At 45.3% G+C, this 24,647-nt stretch overlaps 1 protein-coding gene across 1 annotated transcript in view; it reads left to right on the top strand.

Annotated features, from left to right (window-relative positions):
* PPP2R2C (protein phosphatase 2 regulatory subunit Bgamma) overlaps window positions 1–24,647 on the top strand; it is a 1,229,805-nt gene that overhangs the window by 132,041 nt on the left and 1,073,117 nt on the right. The window lies entirely within an intron of this gene.

Genomic DNA, 24,647 nt, shown 5'->3' with positions numbered 1-24,647 from the left:
AACCCAAGACGCTTCCCTCTTTTGTGCCCCTTCACGCTGCTACATCTTAGTTAATCTCGCGCTCTCTCTGCTGGGTCCTCCCTAGGCTCCACATGCCCCTTCTCCCCCTCCAGCTGTGGCCTCACTGGGTCATATTTTTCCAGGAAGGCTGCCTATTCCATCCATGCTCTTGATGGGGTTTGATCATGCAGTTGTCTAGTGAGTTGTTCCATTCTATATATGTCAAGGGCCTTAGAGGCCCACTGCCCTTCACTGGGGATCTCCATTCTTTTCCACCCGACCGCTAAGCAGGCCCTGGCTGCTAACACAGAAAATGTGGCATATGTCGGAGCCTGACCCATTCCCCATCCAGTTCCTCTACCCCAAACAGAACGAGGAGGGGATCCAACTGCCTATTCACCCCATCCAAGCTTACCCACCCTAGGATTTCCTTCCAATATTACTGTACCTTTGTGCATGCCCACCACATGTGCCAGAAGTCTGCTCTAAGCCCGCATTTCCTCCAGCAGTGGGGGCCTGCTCCGGGGTACATCTTTTATAGCCTTTCTAGGTCCCATTGCCACCTGTATAGGAGTTTGAGCCCATGTAGTTTGTATTGGCAGGCCACCGATGCACAGTGCGCATTCACACATAGCCTTTACCATTGGTCTCCCTCCATTTCCCTTCCCATGTCTCTATCTCATTTCCTCTTATGTGTCTCGATTTCCCCTCCTTGTGCTTCTAGTAAGGCTTGGTATAGTTTGGAGATTAGCCCTCTCGTCCCTTTCTCTGTGCCTAGCACTCTCTCCGTACGCGTTAGTTCTGTCTGCAGTTCCTCCCTCCAGCTGTTTGACATCAACACTCCTTTGAGTTGCAAATATTTGAATACAGAGATCTTACCCCCACCCAGAATCATTTCCAGCTCACTTAGTTCTATAAACACACCCTACTTTAGCACTTGCCCCACTATTTCCAACCCCGCCTCAAACCAATCTTGAAACCTCTCATGGCCCGGGATGCGGTCCCTAATTGGGGGGCCCCAAATGTGACTCAGTGGCGAGGGCCATGTTGTGACCCCTGCCATGTCCCTCTTGACCCTCCAAAGACTCCAAAGTGGGCCCAGAATCCTGTGCACCTTCACCTTTCTCTGGGCTTCTTCCTGTGGGGCCCAAAGCCATTCTCCAAGCATGACTGGTCTAAAGAGATGGTTTTCGATTCACACCCATTGCTTCTGCTTGTCTCCCCGCAGGTGAGGAACTATGGCTCTAAATTGAGCTGCCCTGTAGTATGTGCGCATTTCAGGTAAGACAACCCCTCCCTTTTCCTTGGGCTGTACTAATAGTCTATAGGCTACCCTTTGTTTTTTCCCCTGCCAGAGGAACCTCACTATCTTTTTTTTAATTCTGCGAAATGTGTATCTGGCAATTCTATTGGTAGTGCTTGGTATAAATATAGCACTCTCAGGAGGAGAACTATTTTTAGTGCATTCAGCCGCCCTAACCACGAGATGGTAAGCTTCGTCCAGGTATCCAGTTCACTAAAGAGCTGTTTTAAATGGTGCAATCTTTTAAGCTTTCATATACAAGAACCAAATGATAGTTGTTACGTGCATGCAACTTTAAAAATGTAAATAAAGTGAAGAAAAAAAAAACGCTTTGCAAATCATTCCCTCTGTGATTGGTTTGTGTGTAGCTTTTTGCCAGGGCATTTATTTAAGTTACGCTTTTATATAGCCCTAAATGCCTTCAAGCGCGGAATGATATTCAAACCCTTGCTGCTTTGTATTGTCTTGCTTCACAAATACAAACATGTCTGCATTGCCCCTTACCTATCCGCTCTACGGTAAAGAAGATATACCCTTTTGAAGTAACACAGATAAAATGAAAATCTATTTACCTCTGTTTCCTTGTTTTATATGCTTCTCTTCCGTGCTATTAAGGGACATAACTTTTTCAATAGAGATCCATGTAAAGCTTGCATGTAGCAGACCTCAATTCCAGTAAGATCATGGGCCTAATGCACCTGTCGCAGAACGCCAAGTGTGAGCTTGTGGTTCAGTGGGTGTGAGGTACTGATGCCACTTAGATAGCTCATGCTATTAACAAACATGCTCTAAAGTTGTGTGTGTAACTCACGAGTTACACGTTTGAATTACGAGAGGGCAGGCTTATCTGTTTACCCTTCTGAGGTTAATAACAGAAGGACCATTCATTTTAACGATAATAGCGCCCATTCAATCCTTCAATTCTATTCCTTCTTAGGTGACTCATTGTTCACCCTGGATCCCCCTTACCCGGGTTCAGATCCCTTTATTCCTTCTCAGGTTCAATTCAGTTTGTTTCCCTCATGGACCCCGCTTTGGACCAATTGCAGTTCACTTTATACTTAGACTTTCGAATTTCCATGGGATTTAGCTTAACTCATTGCAGGACCACTTCGATACAAAATTCCTTTCTTACAATGCAGTTGTCAATCAGTTGGATACCTAACAGAGACCTTCGAATGAGCACCCACGTGGCATGGGACCACTCTGTACACGGTATCTGATTTGGCTTTTCCCAACTACATTCACTCATTTAGTTTCCACTTATTCGTGCCTCTCATCACATGCTCTTCAAACACTGTCCTTTGTGGATTTCTTCATACAATGTTGCAGCTTGCAAACTTGGTTCAAACACAAGTTGTTTTTCATATCACTTTCTCTGACTCACCGGCTGTATTGCTTCTACTTGCGTGGCTTTCTTGCAGGAGCCAAGGACAGTACCACAGGGGCAATCACTCCTCCCGGCCTGGGTTATTGACTCGGGAGCACACCAGATACTTTTGATGCACAGTGTAGGCTTGTTCAGTTTCAGTTCCCGGTCTTAGGCTTCTCACTTTCCAAAGGTTGGTAAAAATAACAGTTTCTAGAGGGCAAGGGTACCTCCCTCTTTGTAACCCTCCTTGTAACCCTCTCCGGTCTCACCGCCTTTCTCCTCATGTTAAATCGCCACCTTGGAACTGCTGCTTCCTCGTGTGCTTTTCCTCGCTCAGAGTGTGCTTTTGTGCTCCACCTTTCATGTGGGGAAGTGTGATGGGAGTCAGGTGTGTGTAATGATTAGTAATTGCCTGACCTTGCCTGACCAGGGTTTTACATGTCAGGTATACAGCTCTGGTGTTAGTCCATTGTCGCTCACAATGACCTGTCCGTGAGAAAGTATTTGTGTCTGGAAAGGGCGGGGGGGTTGAGCTTCCATGTATCCTACCTGGTAGGATGGGAAAAAGGTGTTACAGGAAAGGGGATACCGCGTCTCGTAGACTCCTCATCCAGGAGATGCTCCCGCACTGGTCCACCCCCAGTAACTGGATCCAATAGCGATGGTTGTGTCCTGCCTACCTGGATGACAGATCCCTGGGGACTAGCTGGTGAGACACCTTCAGGTTTCTCAGTGCTTTGTAAATGTTTGTTATTATCATTATCAATGAAGAGTGTGAAAGTCAGGGAGGGGAGGGGCTATTCTCTATAGCTAGTAATCCCTGTGGGACTGAACTTGGTTGTTGCCTGGCAGCAAATGACTCCGAGCATCCTCATCCATCTGATTACTAAATCAAGGATGCAGCCTTCGACTAAAGAAGGTGAGTTCTAGGGGCTAGGGCAGAAGCTACACATTGCTACCAACAGGGAATTTGCTCTGTGAAGCCCTGAGGTGTAAAGGGCTGTGGATTTGGAGCTGTTTGACTGTTTGGCGAGTGGGCGAGCAATGGCGGCTGTGCCGTCTCCAGCATTAAGAACAAGAGCACAGAAGCGCCGTGACTGTGCTGGCGGACCAGCTGAAGCCATAGCTCCACAGCATCCTCAAATATTCTCCAAAGTAAGTCGCTACTATTCTTGCAGACCTGGTGACTGTATCACGGAGCCTGATTTTGAACCTGTTCAACATATACATTGTGATGCTGTGTTCGAAGCTCTTACTGCCTCGAATGAACCTGTACACATACGAGAGAGAGCCCGCCTGACATCCGGCGACGCTGGGGAGAACTGCACTGTACCAGTCAGTGGCGCTGACTGTGTTAACAGTGCAAGCACCGAACACATCGACTCCTCGGTAATGCGAAATTTCCATACTGTAATTTGTACGGAGAACGAGGCTCCCGAAAATAATGACAACATGCCCCCCGACGCTATATCTGTATTGAACACTCACTCGCACCATGGTTTTGCGGACGCTGTGGTCGCCATCTCTGAGGGGGCGGGGGATGTCGGGGTGGAGACTTCGCTGCAGTACGGCTTGAGTGCCGTTGTGCGTGGGGTGGGGACTGGCGATTGCGGAGCGGAGGATGCTCCCCCTGGTGGAGTATGCGTGGAAGGCTTGGAAACCGTGCCTTTGCACGACGCCAGTCCTGAAGAGTTAATCAAGGCAGCCTTCCAACTGAATGATCTTTCACTCCCTAGGTTGGGCTACGAGGACCCTATGCGCACTACAAAGGAGTTAGTTGCTCCGTTTACTGCAAGCTCTCCTGTGAGCAGCAAGAAAATACTGGCCAATGGGTATATTAATGAACTTAATGGTAATGATACCGTTGTTCAGCAACTCAATTTAACCCCAGAGGTACATTTTCGAGAGCTGAGTCTGATTCTTGACAGCCTGATGGAGCCGCATTTGGGTGAAAAAATTGAGGCTAGAAGAGACTCACTGGGGGTTGTGAACAACGTCTTACAGAACTATGGGCTCCTGAATAAGGCATGTTTAAACAAGCAACCTAATGAGCAAGCGACATTTGTAGACACTAGGGCAAAAACAGCCCTAAAACGAAATAATACACAGTTAATGGGGGCCACGGGTGACATATGGCCAAAAGTGTGCTACAAACGGTTGAAAACACACGAACACCTGCCCAATGGAGAGTCGTGGCATGAGTTATCTGGCATTCACTTGACCTCCCAAAAAAGACATTCTGCTCCAAATAGGAATGCAAATGAGGTTGCTGAGGAGACGTATTGCAATGAGCCCTCTTTAAACAATTACTCTATGGACTCATACCTGATGGAACGTCCTTTCCCTAAAATCCGGCGTGACAAGGAGCATCACCCCGGTAGGATGTCGAAGCAACATGCACAAACCTCAGGAAAGGAATTACCCACCATGCTGTCCTCGACGGAATTGCAAACTCTCCTAATGGCATCTTCGGCGATTTCTTTGGTACCTTTTATGAAACATTATGAGAATATACATGAGGCAACTAAAGATTTAACGACTGTTGTGGCTATGATGAACTCCAAGTTGATTCACCTACAAAAAATGTGTGATCGCTCGTATGTTGAACAACACAAGGGAATCAAAAGACTGAATGCAGCCTTTAATCTATTAAGTGAGGGCAGAAAAAGCGATTCAACCGACAAAAGGCTGTTCTCTGAAGTTCCCCGAGAGGCACTCACACTATTTAAATATGACACAAGTCAATTACTACGGACAAGGGCCTCTGTGTACCAAAACTAATGGAGGGCTAAAAAGTGCTAAGCCCGGAACTCAAGCTGAACAGGAGCAAAACAGCGCATCATAACTTCATCAATTAGAAGCTGGTGCACTTACTCTGTTGGAACGACAAGGTCCTCAGTTAACAATTCCGATGCAGCTCCCTTTGGTGGGCGAGTTGGCATCTGTAGAGGCCGAGAAGGGCGCTGCGGTCCTAACAGATGTGTCAAACAAGGTTTCAGTGTCATCGCGAAAGACCGGTCCTTGCTCGTCAGTAATTTCCTTTAGCCCAAACGCTGCAGACTTGTCGTTCCATATGGCATTTGAACAGGCCAGACGTTCCGCCAATGAAGCATGCCACGACACTCAAATGGCATCAACCTCAGGAGCCAGGTTTCAATTGGAACCAACATCAAAAGATGGGTCAATTCCTTCGACAGTGGGGCTGCCTAAGGTATATTCAATCTTCACTGGAGGGTCCCAGAACCTAGGCAAGCCGGTGAAATTGTCATTAAAACCTCAACATGCAGTTAAGACAAACAGTAAGAAATCGAAAAACCAAAAAGGCAAGGAAAAGAAATACTCTAAATGGAGCCCGGAAATTCTTGCGGAACATTAAAATGGTCCAGATAGTGTCAAATGACTTGGTCAAACCAACTACGGCGTTATTCCTTCTAAAAACCAAATTCAAACTCAAGATACAATTGAAAACGTAATACCTGTACAGCATGTACAAATGAAGATTACCACACCAACAGCGTATATTGCGGCAGAGCTAGTAGACCTGTCAACTTATGATGATCCAGAATACATGGACCTGGAGGCTTCAGTATCAATAGGCAAAGACTCGACGAACAACACGAGAGAGCAATCAAGTGTGATGCCCATTCAATGCAAGGATAAACCGGCCCAGTCAGCAGCTAAAATAGTTTTAGACAAACCAGTGTCAAGCTTATCAGGAAACACTAAGGAAGTTTGCAGAATTCCCGCCTTAAAATGCCGGTTACATGAAAGGTCATGTCACATTATTGAAGTACCAGACGTCAATAAATCACTGTCTCCTCTCTTACTCAGTCCGGCGTTCTTGACAATGGACGAGAAAAGAAAACAATGTCTAGCTAATCTTCAAGCTGCTAGACTGGGGAGGTCATTGTCAAATTCAGATAGAAGCGATAAACCAGCCAATGAAAAGGGTCTTCATGGGCAGATGATAACAGTCTCTGATACCGAGTCTACGGTCATCAATCGAAGGAAGGTGCAGGGGCTTGTGGCTGACAGACATCCGCAAAAATCTAAGGAAAGTCTGCCAAAGCCAGTTCCAAGTAAGAGCACTTTTTACAAGTTGAAAATTGAGAGCTTGGAGTCTATCGATAATTTGACCTTGAATCGAGGAAACGTAATTAAGTTGCTTCGTCTCGTGCCAAGTTTACGTGTAATAACCTCAGATGACTTAAAAATCGTGGAGTTTCCAGAAGAAGGCATGAATGACAAGGTGGTGCTCCACCTAACCTCGGCCTTAATTGCTACCTCAATATTGGAGGCTAATGTAGCATTGTTTTCACTGGGCTTCGATGTTTACACATTTATTGAGCCTGAGGCGTCTCAACCTGCCACCAATGGAACTCTGGATGTGCCAAGCAAAGTGTTCATGAAACCGTCCACGGCACCGGTACCAAGAAGAGGTACCTTGGTGAAGGAATCACAAGGGCACTTGAGTTTGTCACAAGGGATGGATTGCAAACGTATGTTATCACCGTCTGCATTGAGGCTAACTCAAATACCAACGGGTGATGGAGGAGTGGCAGTTGATGGACAAAATGCGCAAATAAGAATTACAATTAAAAGAAAAGGTCCGCCTGACGATAACACCAAGGAGGGATTTCAAATTACAACCTCCCCCCTGGCAAACTACGAATGGCAATGATTGGCAGGTGCTTTGAACACAAAAAATAACCAATAATGCCAGGAGTCCGAAACTCTTGAAGAGTGCTGCCTAGCCTCCTGGAACAAACGCGGATTTACACATCTGTTTAATACAATTTGGCTAGACAACCTCCATATCGTGTGTTTACAAGAGACATGGCTAAGTGAGCTGCCGGTAACTTTGGAGTTTGAGGTAGTAATAAATCCGGCAATAAAATCAAAACAAGGGCGACCAATGGCAGGGCTGCTGACGATGGTGAGAAGAGCATCGGGGTGGTGCATTATAAACTCTGTCAACCATTCTCCCTATATTCAAGAGACTTCTATTGAAAGGGACGGCGCCCATGAGCACACACAAGACAGGATCATAATACTGAATCTGTATTGGAACCATCTACGAGCAGGAAAGACGGATTTTATTGACCAGATATCAACGTTAATAGATGTTCGGGTGGAAGCCCTAGGGTGGGCGAAGATAATTCTTTGCAGAGATTTAAACATCAATCTCTTTAAGCAGGCAAAACCAGAACTGGGCACACTGGCACAAGCATGGTTAAATGAAATGAGCCTACGAAATTTCCAGATGTTGAATGGAAGCACTCATGGTGATATACCACCTGCACTAACGTGGCATCGCGTGGATTCATCATCAATCATAGACTACATGTTTGTGTCTGAAGCTTTGCACCATAGGATAAATTCGCTGATTATCTGTAAAACAACAAATAGTGATCATGATATGCTACTTATGAAATTTGCAATAACTGAAACAGCTAAAAAGCCATCATGGACACACAAACTCAAGCTGGAATCAAACAGAGTTTGTTTAAGACTGGAGGAGACTGAAGTTAACTCTGTGATGAACCAGTACTGTCAATCGAGTGCTGATCTGGAATACGATCAATTATTGACACAATTTAAAACAAAAAAGGTCGGCCTAAAAAACTTAAACATGGTCCGGGCTCATCACTTCGATCTCGAGATCCTTAAACAAAAAAGAAGGATGCGTTCGGCACTTAGGAGAGCTCAGTCCTTAGATGTTGCCGCTCGTAATTTGGAAAAAAAGGCTGTGAAACAAAAATATAAAAACTGGTTGAAGATGCATAAATATGCATTAGTACAAATCGATGCAGAGCAGATGCTAGCTACATTGAAGAACAAAAATACGAGGGACTTTTGGAATCTTATTAATAACTCACAAGCTCCTCAAACTGCACTGCAGTCTTGCATGGTCTCGGAATCTGTTTGGATAGCCCATTTTGAAGCTCTCTATAAAGCTAAGGACCAAGCAAATGTTCCATCGGAATCATCTTTTAAACCGTGGGCCTTGACCTTTTTGAGAGAAGATATTGTGTCGATAATTAAGAACGCAAAAAACTCAAGAGCGCCAGGCCCGGACGGCCTTACCAACTTTACTATTAAACAACATCCAGAGTTATGGGCATCCCTATGTGTAGCTTTATTCGATAGAATAATTAAGTGCCGTAGGACCCCAAAATCTTGGAAGTCTGCTGTCATCGTCCCAATTTTCAAGAAGGGAGACAGAACATGCCCAAAAATGTATCGCCCAGTTGCACTGTTGGACGTACTGGGGAAAATCTATGCCACAATGTTGCAACAAAAACTGGTGGCATGGGCAGTTAAGTCTAATCATGTTGACAAAAGGCAATCTGGATTTGCAAAAAAAGTAGGCTGCTCGCTAAACCTGCTACTGCTGAACCTGATTAAAATGGAGGCGATAAAGTCCAACACGAAGGTCTATGTGGCCTTCATTGACTTTTCATACACATTCGATACCATCGACAGGTCTCTTTTGTGGTCAAAACTAAAAAATTGGGGATGCCCAGTTGATCTAGTAGCAGCAATCCGGGATCTCCACTCTGACACTTCAATAAAAATCCTTCTGGATAGCTCTGGAACTTTAACTGCACCAATGAAAACCTATAAAGGGGTAAAACAGGGTTGCCCCTTAGCTGCTGCAATATTCATCTTATTTATATCAGTTATAGGTTTATCAATCGATGCAGTAAGCTCTTTTCCACCAAAAGTAGCCAAGACACATCTAAGCTGGCTCTTGTATGCTGACGATTTGGTCCTGATGGACACAACCCCTGTCGGCCTCCAAAGAAAACTAAATGCGGTTGGCCAATACGTCGCAGTAAACCAATTGGTGATAAACACAAAGAAGTGTGAAATCTTAGTGTTTAAGAACCTGAATAGCCAAGGAAGGAAAAAAACTAAACAACTGAGATGGTTCATTGGTCAAGAGTTAATTCAGACAGCCCAGAGTGTAAAACAACTTGGCATGCTAATAAATTAATGTCAACGATGGCCCTTGGATTGCTGAAACCAAAAGGAAATGCAAGCAATTGGCAAGTCAAGCTGTCATCATGCAAAAGAAATTTGGGAAATTTTCTATAAAACCACTGTTAGCTTTTTATCAGCAAAAAGTAGTCCCAGTCCTGCTATATGGTGCTGAAAATGCTTTGGGTTGTACTTATGAAACATGGTCATCGCTGGAGAATTGTTTCTGGTCCAAGGCATTGGCTCTTCCAAGGGGAATTCTGACAGCGTGTGTAAGATATGAATTATCGCTCATATCGCTCCATGCTAGGGAATGCTGGACCCTAGTGAGCCTGTTTCGTAAAACTCGCTACCACAAGCAAATACCTCAGTTTGACATCTTTCACTATTCAATAACAACGAATAACAGCATGGTGTCATTGTGGGTTAATAGATGCGAATGGATACTGAAAGAATATGGAATCAGCTTAGACATGCTTCATAACAACCCAAATGCTGCCAAATTAAAAATCTGGCGTGCGGATTGGGACCGAACTTGTACTCAACGAGCTGCTGCAAAAATGATGAGTGAGGCACCGCTTGAAGTCCGGGCATTTAATTGTCCACAACGTTACATTGAATTGTTTCCAGATCCTTAGGCACGGAGAGTGTTTATGATGTTGCGTCTAAACATATTTAAAACCAAAGAACGCCTGGGCTCATGGAAATGTAACAAAATCATAAATCCAATGTGCAGACTATGTACTAAAGATAAGGAAACCCTTAAGCATTTAGTGCTATTTTGCACGATACTTCGATCTGAAAGGACAATCCACCTAGGATTCACCCTTCCCTTTGTGCTGACGAATCACCCCTCCCTTTGTGCTGACGAATGGTGGGCCAATATGTTCCAAGGCTCGGACATGAAATTGTTACTGCCATTGTCACGTTTTCTGATGATAATCGAAAATAGCCTGAATTTACCGTTGGTTGATGAACAATGAGGAAGAGTGACTAGACTGTAAGATAAAGCAGATGGGAGGGGTGTTTCTATAGGAGGGTGGAAACGACAAATATCATGTTTTTCTTTTGATGGGTTGTGTTTTGTTGTAAAAATTTTAAAGGTTTGTGATAAACAAAATAAAATAAAAATAAAAATGTGCTCTGTGTGCCAGAGAGGACTGGCACACAGACTGCAATCTGTGCTGTATCTGTTCTTTGTGAGGGTAGACTGCACAGAGGAGAATGGTCAGCAGCAAGTAAATCTTCCCCCGTGCACAGACAACTTACAGCACAAACATAAACAACCCAAGCTTATTTTGGAAACGGAGCAGATGCAAGTGTACAGTGAACCTTCGATAGCTGCCCTAGCTTGCACTGCTTCTACCTGTGCAGTTCACATTCCTGTGTGCGTGATGGATAAACGCTTCAGGGGGCCACATTTCTCAGCTAGGGTCTGTTAGTGCTCTAGCATATTATTACATGTCTCTACTGTATGGGAGAAGTCTGAATTATATATGATATCCACTTGAGCACCCAAACACAAAGTGGCATGGCAGCCACATGACCCTTTCTAACACACTGCCTGACTGACGGCTGACAATAGCTTCAACGCTTGTCATGGGAGCAGCCAACCTTGAGAGAACATTTTATAGACCACGACTTCAAAGTTATGTTTTTCAGGAAGAGCATGGCCAGACGGTAATGAGATATCCTTCTAAACCATGCCCTGCGAAAGGAAGGTGAGCACTCGCTGTAGTAGGCATATACCCCACTGGCTGATGAGTTGGGCAAAAACAATTACTGGCCACTTAGCTTCAATTCCCTACATGATGCTAAGCTGCAGGCCACCTACTTTGGAATTATCTTTTGATATAAGTTGCAAAAGTCCTGAAAAGAGCTGTGAACAATTCTTTATAGGACAGGTCTACCTTCAGATCTGGGGGTCTGGAATCTTCCCTCCTACAAGGACTTCAAACCAATAGTAGAAGTCTTCCTTCTGAAATGTTCTCAAATCTTGCAGCTTGTTCATTCAAAGTAACGCACCCTAGGACTCTACCTCTACCAACCCTAGGGAGAGAAAATCCTTGACCAGTTCTGCTTGTAGTTGACTGACCCTGTATGCCACCTGAAGCCTGCCAGGTGCAGGCTTTTACCATTCTGAGGAGTTCCAATCTAACCTTGTGCTCTGCCCGCTGAAAGCAAGCGTCCCCAAAAGGCAGTACCCTCCCCACAATGAGAGGCAATAAGGAACACACCCCAGGAGGGAATGAGACCAGGACCAAGTGCGGGTGATGTAAAAGGTTTTTTATCTAACCAATATAGGGCATGCAAAGGACTCTGCAAGCTCCGAGAGCGCTCTGTCTGACAATAGCAAAGACAGTCATATTTATTACAAAACTACGTCATAAATCCTGCAAGCTATAGGGGGCATGTCACTATGTGGGATTAAAAGATCACACACACGGTCAGAAAGTAAAACACAACTTTAATATTTTTGATCAAAGGTGCTCCATGAACTTCCCCAAGAAAAAAAAGGATACTGGTAGCTGCAGTTTCTTTCCAGAAGTACACGGCCTTCTCCAACTCTCAGATATAGGGCGTCCTGTGATGATTCTCATAAGATTTATCAGTCTTGGCCAAAGTCATATGAGGGCTTTCCTTCTTGTCTGATACAGCAACTTGTCCCAGTGATGTGAAACAAAATGTCAGTGTTCCTTGAATAGTTCTACTGGGTCAGTGCAATGCATAAAACATAGTGTTTCCTCTTATCTGATCTTCTTTTAGGAGTCTTGTTTATTTTAGTTCATAAATTCTTTATGACATTATAAGACATATACTGCTTACTCCTCAACGTGACTGTCTTAGTCCATGCAGCACTTGTACATCCTAGTAAGGCATATTACTGCTGGCAAAAACGTTTGCTCCCAAAGAAACCTTCCTCTCTCGCTATAATTTGCTTCAAAAGTATTCTCTTCTCTCCCTCTTTATTTCTTCACACAAGCATCTTCATCGTGACGTCGGGATTTCCACTCGCTTACTTGTCAACCCGGTCTGCAGCACCTCGGCACTTGGCTTCGTCTTAAAGCGGACAGCTTTCCTCCTCTTCTGCGTTGCAGGCAGGCGCCAAACAGCTGTTGGGGCTCGTCCGCGTACTCGCTGCTCATAGGCCGCTCGAACAGCCGCTCCCGCAGCTCCGTAGTATAACTCCTCCTCTTTCCTTCTTTGGAGTTACAGGCAGTTCCCATCCTCGGCGAGACTCCCAAAGTTGGAGACTCGTCCTGCAGCCACTCCTCCTACCATTCAGCGCGGACCTCCGCTCCTTCTCGAAAAACCAACTGACTCATCGATGAGCGGCTCGAGCTGGATTTCAGCGCTCATACAGCTGCTTCCCTTCATTACTGGATTTCAACACAGCTCTCCCAGTTCACACAACGGAGAAAAAAAACTCAACTAGCGCAACAGCGCTTTATAACAACGAAATGAATGGGTTTTCTGTCTCATTTGCCTTAATACCCCCACTCATAACGGCTAGCTTTGTCCTCAGCCAGCTGGGCGGTCTCCTGGCAACAAACATACAGAGAGGAAGAAAAAAACAGAACATTCCTCGCTGAGTTAGAAAAAAGGACCTCAATGCAGGTGACAAAACACAATAAGCATTGTCTCCCTGGAAACGACCAGATCCTCCCTCCCTCCTGCATCACCCCTTCTTATTCCCAACCTGCCAATCATCACAGGACACAAAAGTCTCGGGGATTGGGTGGCATTGACTGAGCTATAGGTGGTGCATGGATGAGCTGCTCCAGGATGGGTGGACATCTGCGTGGTGCCAACGTGGGGTGGACGGGTCAGCTGGGCTCGTCAGGGTGGAGCTGCCAGGCCGGACGTGGTCTGTGTCGATGATTGGTGGCTGCTCTAATACTTTGCCCTTGTGGCCACACACTCATCACATTATATGACTCCAGTTGTCCTGCAAATCTTACAACAGGTTAATCTATGATCACATGAGAGACATGGGAAACAACATGCAACGTGAAACTTCACCAATACATCAGTGTACAGTTGCTTTTGACTTTTCGACCGAGTGTCATAAGTCCAGGTATCTTGTCAGAGGGCGCGGGGTGAGCTGTCTTGTCACTTTATTCTGTTAGATGTGGTGAGGGATCACTTTACGATATGTTGGTACAGGGGTGGATAACTGTGTTTATGGCCCATTAACTTGGGGTGAACTGGAGTACTGTTGAGTCAGCAGGGGCACGTTTCTGGCCCCTCGAGGCGGTGGGATTTAGGACCAGGTTGTCCATAATTCATTTGGCCAATCTATGGTGGCCTCTGACATGGGGGAGGTAAATACTTGAAGCGGGTCCAGCAGGAATGTGGGGAGGTGAGGCTGTGCTGTTTGAACAGCAGCAATCCCTGGCGGGCCTTGGCGGGAGGAGTGGGGGATGGCCTTGTAGCTCTAAGTGATTCTCTGTTCCTGGACAGTGATTACATGTTTCTATCGTTTACAAAATTCGTTTACTGCTTCATACGTAACAATGGGGGTCTGGCAATGACACCTTTATTATATAACATTAGTTGAACACATACTGCTAATTCATAGAACATATAAACAAATAACAACATGAGGTAGCATCAGGTTGGGTTGTATACGCAGGATCAGAGAAGCACTATGTTCGTTTTGTGGGATGTTTTTACCCATGCATCCAAGCCCTACCATAAAACTGTGCAGTACTGGCATGGAAAACATCATGATGGCCAGAACTCCCCAGAGAGTGCACAGGGAAAACATGAAGAATAGGCTGCCACCCATTTTTGCCTATGTTGTGAGCACAGGAGGGCACTGCCTAAAACCACCATTGGGCTACACACACAGTAGCCTGAAACCATTGGGAATGCTAATGCTGATTGCCAAAAAGCAACTCAGAACTGTGGGGAATTCATTTTCTTAATCCCAAAAATGGTTGCATTACCAGTACTCACCATTATCAGAAAGCCGGCGTTTTAAAACCACCAGACTTTTGTGTAAAACTGAACAAATGAAACAAAACCAGACCAAGGAAAGACTTGCTAAGAGGTGGATACAATGCAAAACTATATTCTGAAATGACTTGAAGGAAGTAATTATTTAATGTACATGTAAAAATTGTAAGTTTTGATTTAAACTGGGAACTAAAGTGACATTTAGCTGAAACCTGGCTTAATGAAACTGGATTCTGCCTGACAACTACCCCCGACAGGAGTTGAAACTGGATCAACAGCCACTCTTCCCAGGCCTAGCTGCATCCTGCTGCCCCTTGCCAAAAGGAGTTCCCCTCTCTGATTAGATTAGGGGTGGAGCACCTGGGAACTGGAAGGGGCAGAACAATGCAACTTCCTTGACTCAGTGTCATGCCGCCGTCTTTTGGTGGTCGCTGGCGGTTATGGAAGGCTTGGCGTTGGCGGCGCCATTAGAAGCTCCGTGTGTTTTTTCTTTCACTTCCTGGTTTGGCGGTCTAGTCTTTTTCTTCTGTGTGTCTTTCCTTTCACTTCCTGGTTTAACGGTCTAGCCTTTTCTCTTGTTTCCGTATTTAACCACGCCCCTCTCTGGGCTCTGTGCGTTGCAACTTTGTTTCTTTCGCTTTGTTGCCGTGCTACTGTGTTTCCAGTACTTCTGCCTTTGCCTGATTTACTCAGTACCTTAAGCAGTATTCCTTTCTACTGCTCCTTCCCCTTCCTTGAATTTCCCTGTTTTTTCCGTTCTAACGGTTCCCGTGCCTTTCGGGGCTCCTCTATCCCTTCCTGTTTTCCGGATCTCGTTCCGGTTCCTGGCAGTGGTGTATACTTCCATCCCGGTTCCTCGGGCTTCTCCTGCTCCAACTTCTACTATCCCGGACTTTACTACAGCTTGGACTTCATCGGATAGACTTTCCTGTTTTCACCTGCATTCCGGACTCACCAGTCAACTCCTCCGGCACTGATTCGTTACCAACAACATCCGATGAGAGGTTTTTTTTAAGCGGCTGCTTTTTTCCTCTCTTCCCGGCATCTTCGGGACAGGGGCCGGCTGCTTCCCTGTTTATCAGGGAATCAGGGTGGCTTCTTCCCGCGGACGACCGTATCTCTTCACAAAGAAGAATAGACCAAAGGACAAGTCCTACAGACGAGGAAATCTTCTGGAAGAGACAGGTGAGGAGAAAGGGGAGGTGGACATAGACTTATCTGATTTGGAGGATTCTCCGTTATATCCCAGCACTTGTGACACTCAGGCAAATGTTATATTGGGGGCGTTGTAAAATAGCTTCCTCTTGGGAGAAACTGGGGGGCAGCTGTGCTTCTGTGAACAAGCTGGCTTGGGGGAAGTGGATAAGCCAGTTATTCCACCCTGTGATGTGGGAAGCCACACCCCTTTTTGACCAGAGCATCATTTTAAAAAGATAGATAACTCATAGTGCGGACTTGTCAGAATTATATAAGTAATATCATTATTTTTGTGATTTTTCTGTGAACATTTTAAGAGGCGTTAGGACCCTGTGGTGTATTCTGGGGGGTTGCTAGCGGAAAATAGGGTCTCACTCCAAATGTATGCATGTTAAAAATCTGACACTTTATCATCTGTAACCCATATCCCTGGTGCACATTTGTGTAAAATCTGGAAAGGTTCAGAGGTCGTTATCTGGATGAAAAGAGGAGAATTCTGTCATCAGTGGACACGACATCGTACAAAGACAGGGATCGGATGGTTTGGTGCTACAGAAAATATGTTAACTGGACCTATAATATTAGAAAAATGGTACATAGATAAATATGTATTTGGGTCAGAAATAGATTTGTGTGCAATCTGACAAGGGGAGGTTCCTCTGACCATAAAACCTACAGCATCACTCTGACTCACATTTCCTTCCCCCAATCAAGGGAGAGAGGAGGAATTGGCCAATGATAAGTGAGAGGGGCAGGTTTAGTTATGACCAACGCACACACCCACTTTCCAAAACACATAAAAAGAGACTGCTGGGACAGGTAGAGACATTCAATTCCATTTGCTGCGGAGCATGCTGACCGACGACTTCACATCCAGAGATCCAGACTTCAAATCCATCAATCTCCAGAACCTGTAGCAGAAATTAACTCCGGAATTTGTAGCAAAGAGGCCTGAATCCACCAGCTGAATCCTCTTCAGCAGGCCTCAAAACCAACCAAACTATTCAACAGCCGGGCAAGCTGTTTGAAGTTTTGCCGAGAATTTTTGAAAGAACCTGTAGCAGTACCCAGAAAGCAGTGTTACATCCAGAATCCAGAGAGGCTAGACCAGCAGAGCAGAGCTGACCCAGATCGCTGTGAGCAGAACCGGTGCCTGATTGATCCGCCGAGCAGACAGAACCGCAGCCGGACGTGTTGACCAGATCCGTGACGAGGCCTAGTTCAAATTTATATTGTGAGTACCTAGCAGAACTGTGCAGAACCAATCTCTTAGTTAAAATAATCTAATCCAAACTATTTTAACCTAAGTAGAACTGCCTCCTAGAAATCGTGTCATCTGTCATTTTTAAAGCTGCACAACTGTCACCTGTCAATTCTGCAGCTGCAAGCTGTCACCTGTCATTTTGAGTTTACTTTAAATCCGAAAAACTACCTTTATTTAATCGTCCGTATCTCTGGAACCGTTTGGGCTAGGAACGAAATTTACAGCGATTTGCGATTTTGGCTCAATTTCTCCACTTGTCAAAATAGCAGCTCCATTCTTTCTTTTGTTAAAATCCGTTGCAACTTGGTCATAACTCATAGAGCATTGCTAAAGTGAGCCTGAACTAATACCAACACGCATCTCCCACTCACCCTGAATCTCTAGAGGGAATTCAAATCAGTTGGCACATTTTCCCATCCATTGCCATCACATTTAAAAAGCATTTTGGGCCTGTGTTTCAAACTCCTACCTGTTTCCTCTAAGCTTGCTGGGAGGGAACTGAATTTCGTATTGTATTTGATTGCATTCCTGAGAACTTTGTGCTCCTCTTTCCATCTCCTTCCATTTCTTACATTGCATAGGGGAGGGGGGTGAATTGCCAGAGAAAAAGTGATTATCTTATCTTTTGCTAAAATCATATCAAGTATTTCTGTACTGCATTTTATTCCTCATTGCTTTTCCCTTGAATCATAAAAGTATTTTTGCTACTTTAATCCATCCTATACTAACTCCTCATTGATTGTAAAGAAGTGTGCTAGTGCCAGATTACCCATTGTTGATTAACATCATATGTCTAAGTGTACTTTCAGATATTAATTTATTATAAAGTGTGATATATATATATATTGTTTAAATTCTCAAATAAACCTTTTAATTTGCAAAACAAACCTACTTCTTGGCTCAGTGGGGTCAGGGGGATTCTAAGAGGGTGTTGTTATACAAGGGTGGTCATCCAGAGTACTGAACTAGACATAAAAATACATTAATAAGGGTTTTCCTCAGCATCCCAGACTAGGCATTGACTTGGCTGTAGTGTTGATTGAATATCGCTTACAGTTTACATTCTTGTTCATAGCAAAAACCGGCTCAATGCCCTTGACGGCTGTTATACTTTTTAAACCGTGTTTCACTACATTACACACAAGTATTTTCTGTAACGCCTTTCATTTTATCCTTTGTACATTAGCAGCAATCATTAGTTGATATAAGGCAGAAACTAACAAGCCCTTCATTAGACCTTAAGAGCACATGGTATTTCGCAGTGGCAGGGGTTCAGGGAAGAAGGTTATTGACACCATATATTTTAAATGTTGGGGGTTAGATGCAGGGTCAGGGCTTGTGTGATTGGGATGGTTCTTGTTATTTTCCAGACAGCTGCGAGTCAGGTCACTCCTAGGACAGTGATGCACTGCGGAAGGTAAATGATAGTGTTTGTTCTGTTACTTGTTCGTGACTGGTTGCTTGTGAGAACGAGCCTTCAGCGGATCTGCCATGGGGTGGAGGCACAGGGGGGGTGCATGGCTCCCTGTGCGCAGTGAGCGGGGGGCCAAGCTTCAGCTTTCGTAGGCAGGCTGTTTCATTTGAGCTTTGGGCATTACATCTAAAATGGAGTCTTAATGTTTTCAAAAGGGGGTCTATGGTATGTTATAGTACGAGTCGATTGGCCCTGTGTGTCGATCAGCAGCCATCCTGCCTCACGGGCCCAGGTGCATGGGGGGCCGCTGACGAGTCACGAGCCTCACGGAGGTGGGGTATGTGGGGGAGGGGGTCCTATGGACCTGTCCTCCCATACACTGCCACCCTGCTTTTTGGCAGTAAAAGGCATACGCTCTAAACAGAGCCAAAGCTGCAGAGTTAATTTTTGTCAGTGCTCCAGATTTCATTATCTTCAGCACTCCCAAGTTCACAATTTACCCTCATTGCCTCCCTTCTGCAATGCAAACGTGCACCACACTCCTTCATGAGTGCGCCATGGTCCACTAAGAGGGCTAGATGCTGTAGCGTTCATTTTCAAAATTGAAGTTTATAAAAAGTGGGCTACGAAATCCTATGCTTCAAGAAAGACTGAATTCTTTGGCTCTGTTAAGCAGTGAGTTTGAAATGGTTCAAGAGAGACTTTTCTGACATAATGCAAATCTAGAAGGAAACATATAGTTTAATCTTGGTAGTGTTTCGGGCACATCAGCCTTGGGCAGTAGAAAGCATATCTCCACTGTCATCTCATTCTTTCTAGGATTACTTGAATTTGTTTGCTGTGTGGGAATGAACATTAGCTAGAAAATCCATTTAAAGCTTAGAGGAGTAGCTGTTCAATTTGACTCGATGTATGTAATTCCTTCATTTTTCACATTGGGAGAGGGGTTGTGGGTTTCGGGGTGGGGGGTGACATGGGTTTCAAGGGGGGTGGGAGTAGGACATTGGTGTCTGAGGGGGGCCCAAGGCTCTCTGTGCCCCTGGCCCTGGCAATTGTTAAGATGGCCGTGGGTGGATCGCTATCCATCTAAATGCCTCAGTCTAATATATTCTAGATACGTGATGACGCTTCCAACGTAATCACGCTGTACACCTAAATATGCCAACAGCATTTTGTTCTGCCCCTTGTAAAGCTGCCATTAATGTTTATTTGTTACATGTGCCTACCATCTTTTGTAGGTTTCCAAAGGTAATGCTGAAGCAATAGAATGCCTCGCCTCTCCTCCCGTTACCGTCAGTTCCATGCGTTGATGTCATTCTTTTTGAAGTTGTCGTCTGTATTTCTGTGCTTGGCAGAAATAGCTCAAGGAGGCTTTGTTGAGGCAGCCCTTTGTTCCCCTCACCAAATGTCAACATACATTAAACTCGGCCCTTCTCAATCGACAGTGAGTTTAGAGCTGTTTAGAGTACGTGTTTCAGGGGCCGACTTTTCTGCTGCTGAAGAAAAATGCATCGACTTTTGAACAAGAGGACTTTTAAGTAGGGGGGTTGTTCCGCTCCCCAACAATGTCAACATACATTAAACGCAGCTCTTTTTCACTGAAAAGCACACTCTCCTCCTCCGCCACTAATGTCTTCACTGCAGGAGACAGGATATAAAATCGGGTCATTTGAAATCTGTATTTTCACTGCCATCTGCTGGTCATTTTGATATTCTCTGCCGACTTCTTCCCAACATGTGTTCTTAGGATGTTGGGGATGCCTAGTCTTTCAAATCAATCAACCAATTCCTCATTTAATATTGATGCAGGTTTTCATCTATCCCCCTCTATCACCTTCAAATTCACCTCCCCTGTTTCCCAAAGAATCTTTTAGCCCCAATTCTTGTTTTTTCCTGGGGGTCAGTGGGGGGCAAGAGGTCACCCCACTATCGTGTTTGTAGATCCTCTGTTTAGATTTCTGTGCGTTCTTTTTTTAGCGGGGTGATTGTCTATTGCACCTTATTGGGAGACAGGGGTAGGCGGGCACACAATGAGGTGATATGCCCCGAGATGGTGAGCCCACCCTGTGGGTAACGGCCCGCTGCCCAAGTTAAGGGCCAGAGCGAAGCCCAGCCACTGAGGGGCATATCGCCATTAGCACCTGTGTAAGGCGCTACACAGGTGCTAAATGTTTTTTTTTTTTTTTTAAATAGTATTTTCTCTCCATGAACGGAACGCCTCGCCGTTCTGAGAGAAAAAAATACTATACCAACATGGCCATCAGGGAATTGGTAGGCAGGGCTCCATACGGAGCCCGTATTCCATTTCCATGGCAGCCACACGGGGAAAGGAGCTGTGGTGGCAGATCCCATCCACCGCAATCAGGTAAGTGGGATGGGGGAGGGAAAGGGAACCAACGGGATTGGCGGGTGAGGATTGCGGGCAGGGGAGCCAGCCATCAGGTGGCTTGGAATGCATGCTTTCACTGGTGGTGTCATGTCACGTTCCTAGCCACCTGATTGGCTGGCTCCCCCGCCCAGGGTGCTAATGGAGTGCTTAACCCTTCACTTAGAAATGGACCCACCCCTTACCTGTCTCCTAACCCTGCTCTCCTGGGTTCAAGATCACCCCGGTGTACCTCACTATGAAGGTGGTGAGGCTAGGAAGTGGTAGGAAGTTAGGGCAGAATTACCAAATACCCCTAAGGAGAAAACACAAGGTTAAAGTAACTAGAGCAAAAAAGGAAAGACAGATGAATGGAATGCTGGTGTATGGTCCTTTTTTGCTGGTAAACGCTTACTTATATACTTTTTCGGAACACCAGCAGGGTTTTGTGAGTTTCTGTATAAAAGTGGCAAACAAAACACTATTTTCAACTTAGGTTACTCTTAAGCAGCTGTGGTACTAAAAAGTAAAACAGAAAAATATAAAAGAGAGTCCTTCAAATACAGTGCACTCTATTCTAAACTATTTATAAAATACCTTACTTGCAAGACAACCTGGCCAGGGCTGTCTCAAGGTTTCTGCTGCTGTTCTCTTGATCTTCTCTCTGTGCTCCCCAGTGATGGCTCAGGCTGGCAGTAGGCGGTGGCAGGCAGCAGAAACAGTGCATGGGTGCCTCAAAGTATTTTCATGAGCTAGGCTGCATAGGTCAGTTGCAGCCCAGCACTCAGATGCAATGTGGGGAGCCCCTCACACTTTTTCTCTACCTGTGCCATGTCTGTCATGTGTGACCCAGGGAGTCCAGCAGGGCCACCTGACCGGGGAGTGGCCCCTTCACTTAAACGTAGCCCAAGAGGGCTGAAAATGTTGGGCACTCCCCCACTGTGGAGAGTGCAGTTATTTCAGTGATCCCGGGGCCAGCAATGGTGATAGTATGGTATTGTTTATTTATATAGCGCATATACACAGGCAAGTGTTTCAAAGAGCTCTATATGAGCCACTGGGTGAGGGTGTCAATGATGTCAGGCACTCCCCTTCAGGGAAGTGCCAGACTTAAGGCCCGGATAGCAGCTGCAACAAGGGGTTCTAGAAGGGGTCCTGAAAGGGGTTCTTCCAACTGTCAAATGATCCGTGCCCATGTGCGAGGGTCCCTTACTCTAGCCCCCTTGATTTCATTTCCTGGTTTCGCGGCGGGTACCCGGTTTTCTCTTTTTTTTCCCTTCAGAATCCCATCCTTTCATTAATCCCCCATCACGGGGTTACATTTTACTTGTGGTGCAAAAGGTGTAATTACTCCCAGCCCCTTTGTTTATGGCTCCCATCCATTTTTTGGGATGGTGAAGGGCTGAATTAATTACTTCCCGATGTGGAGTTTGGCACGATTTAAAGCACATATCAGATGTCGATTTTTCTACTGTTGACCAAAATGTGTAGACATTTGTTGGAACAGATGGTTTTTAAGTGGGACTGGTTCTGGGACATTTGGCATATATGCCATTCTTGATGGGACCTCCTTGCTCTTCATCACACAGACAGCCTCAGCTTTAGGTTAATGCCTAATAATGACCCTTTAACCATTTCATGATGTACTGGGTTGGATGTGACTGCTGTCATCTTTGGTTGGTCAGTTGGTGCCAGGCGACCTAGGTCATCTGAGCTCTGCCCCACCCACCTGCTAATCACTGCTAATCTATGGATAATTTGTTTGGTGCTCTTTTTCTGAGCCCCGCTCCTTCCTTTCCCTTTGTGCTACCTCCCCGTCTATTTTACTTTTGCATTTGGTCAGTGGATATATGTTGCCTGACTTCTACCCTGGCTCAGGGCCTGCTCTCCCAAATATCCTTAACCTCAACGTTCTTCAATTTCTTGAACCTTACCCAAGTTCTTCTCAGCACCAATCACACACCAACCTGTGGTCCGCTCACATTCCTTAATGCTTATCAATGCCCAATCAGCCATCCTACATTTATCTGACATTGCTAGTTTTACCACTACACACAAACTCAACACTACCTTCATCACCAAAATAATGCTCTCCTGTGTTTTTGAGATTCACCTCCCACCCATGTATATCTTCCAACATGCTGACCGGGCTGTGGAGGCATGGCAGTCGTATATAAAACTGACTGGCCTTACTTGATGTGTAGCCAAATGGCAGTAGAATCCATTGAGCTCCTTGCATGCCAATTCCAGTTGTCACACAAGGAGTCTGACACTTTTCACTTTATCTGCCGACCACCACAAAGTGGTAATCAATTTATGGATTAAATGATTAAATCACTAACTTTTTCTCATTAACCTGTCACACACTCAACCAACATCTTTCCCTCCGATTTCAAACTACCAGGAATCCAAACGACTTAGTGCACCAGAGATGTTCTCCTTATCCTGGAAAGCTCCCTGCATAATCCTGAATATATGCAACCCCGCATTCCCAAGGCACACAAGGGGAAACCTCCTTGTTCCCTAATATCCCCCCTCTCATAAAATGCCCAAATCCCCTTTTGCTCAACTGGACAGACCACGCCTCCATCCCTATAATCTTAGCACACATCCTCCCTACATGCAAGGAACAGGGTAAGCCCATAATGTCTGCACATCGGGTCCTTTAAAAAAAATTCTGATGGAAACATTGGAAAACAGTTTGATCAACCTTAAACCCTGCCATGTTAACTTTGATATTCTACTGGAAACCCTCAACCAAACCTTAAAGGAGTTTTTTGATACACATGCCCCCTTAAAATGATACATAGCAGAGTCAAACCCTTTACCCTGTGGTACATGAACCATCCCAAAGCATGACAAACACTGGCACAATTCTCTATAGCCTGTGGACCTCTTCACCATTAAGCACTACACAGTACATGTCGGCCACTCGTCACTGAAGCCAAAGCTACTACTTCATAACAATTGGAACAGCAGCTAACAGGAGCAAAGTCCTCTTTGCTGCAGGCAAACATGGTTCTAACCTCCCCTACCAGACCTAGAAGAAACAGAGTCCCTGGAGAAATGCAGCTCCAACAATAATCCTTTACCACTAATATCAACACAATTAAAACACACGTCAATGTATATAAATTGATACCAAATCTCATGTTATGTATTTTACCTCTGGACTGCCTTCACCCACATCACTCCCAAGGCTCCTGCCTCATTAAAACCAACCTCTTACAGTGCTGCCATCTTACCTAGTGCCATATTAAAAAAATATCAAATGAACCAACCTCAACACTCTCCTCCAAATAGTTTACACCTTGCTCAGCTAGGTTCTCTTCCTAAGCTGCCTATTACGAATCCGATCGCCACTTAAACTACTGACACTGGACCAGACGACCTCACTAACTACAGGCCAATCAGCAGCCTTGGGAACATCATAGAGAAGCCAGTAACCAATCAACTCCATGAGCAGATCAGCTGCCATGGCCTACACTTGGATTACCAATCTGGGTTCCATCTCAACTGCAGCAAGAAATGGTTACTGTCAATGTGATTGACTTTACTCTCCCGATCTTGGTCAAAGGGGACTCTTGCCTCCTGGTCCTTCTGGACATTTTCTCTGCCTTTGATACAGTCGGCCAGTACACTCTGACCAGCCTCCTTGAGCAGAAAATGGACTTCTCCTCTCTTCTAACCTATCTGACGGGCATCAAGCTGTTCATTCAGAAGAGCCCCTTCAAATCCAGCCAGCGCCATTTTACCTGTGAAGTTCTACAGGACTCACTAGTCTCT

This window comes from Ambystoma mexicanum, chromosome 6q (assembly GCF_040938575.1).
Source record: "Ambystoma mexicanum isolate Mex_15411 chromosome 6q, UKY_AmexF1_1, whole genome shotgun sequence".
Lineage (NCBI taxonomy): Eukaryota > Metazoa > Chordata > Amphibia > Caudata > Ambystomatidae > Ambystoma > Ambystoma mexicanum.
Note: the sequence above shows the minus strand (reverse complement) of the source record. Positions and strands in the feature narration are given on the sequence as shown.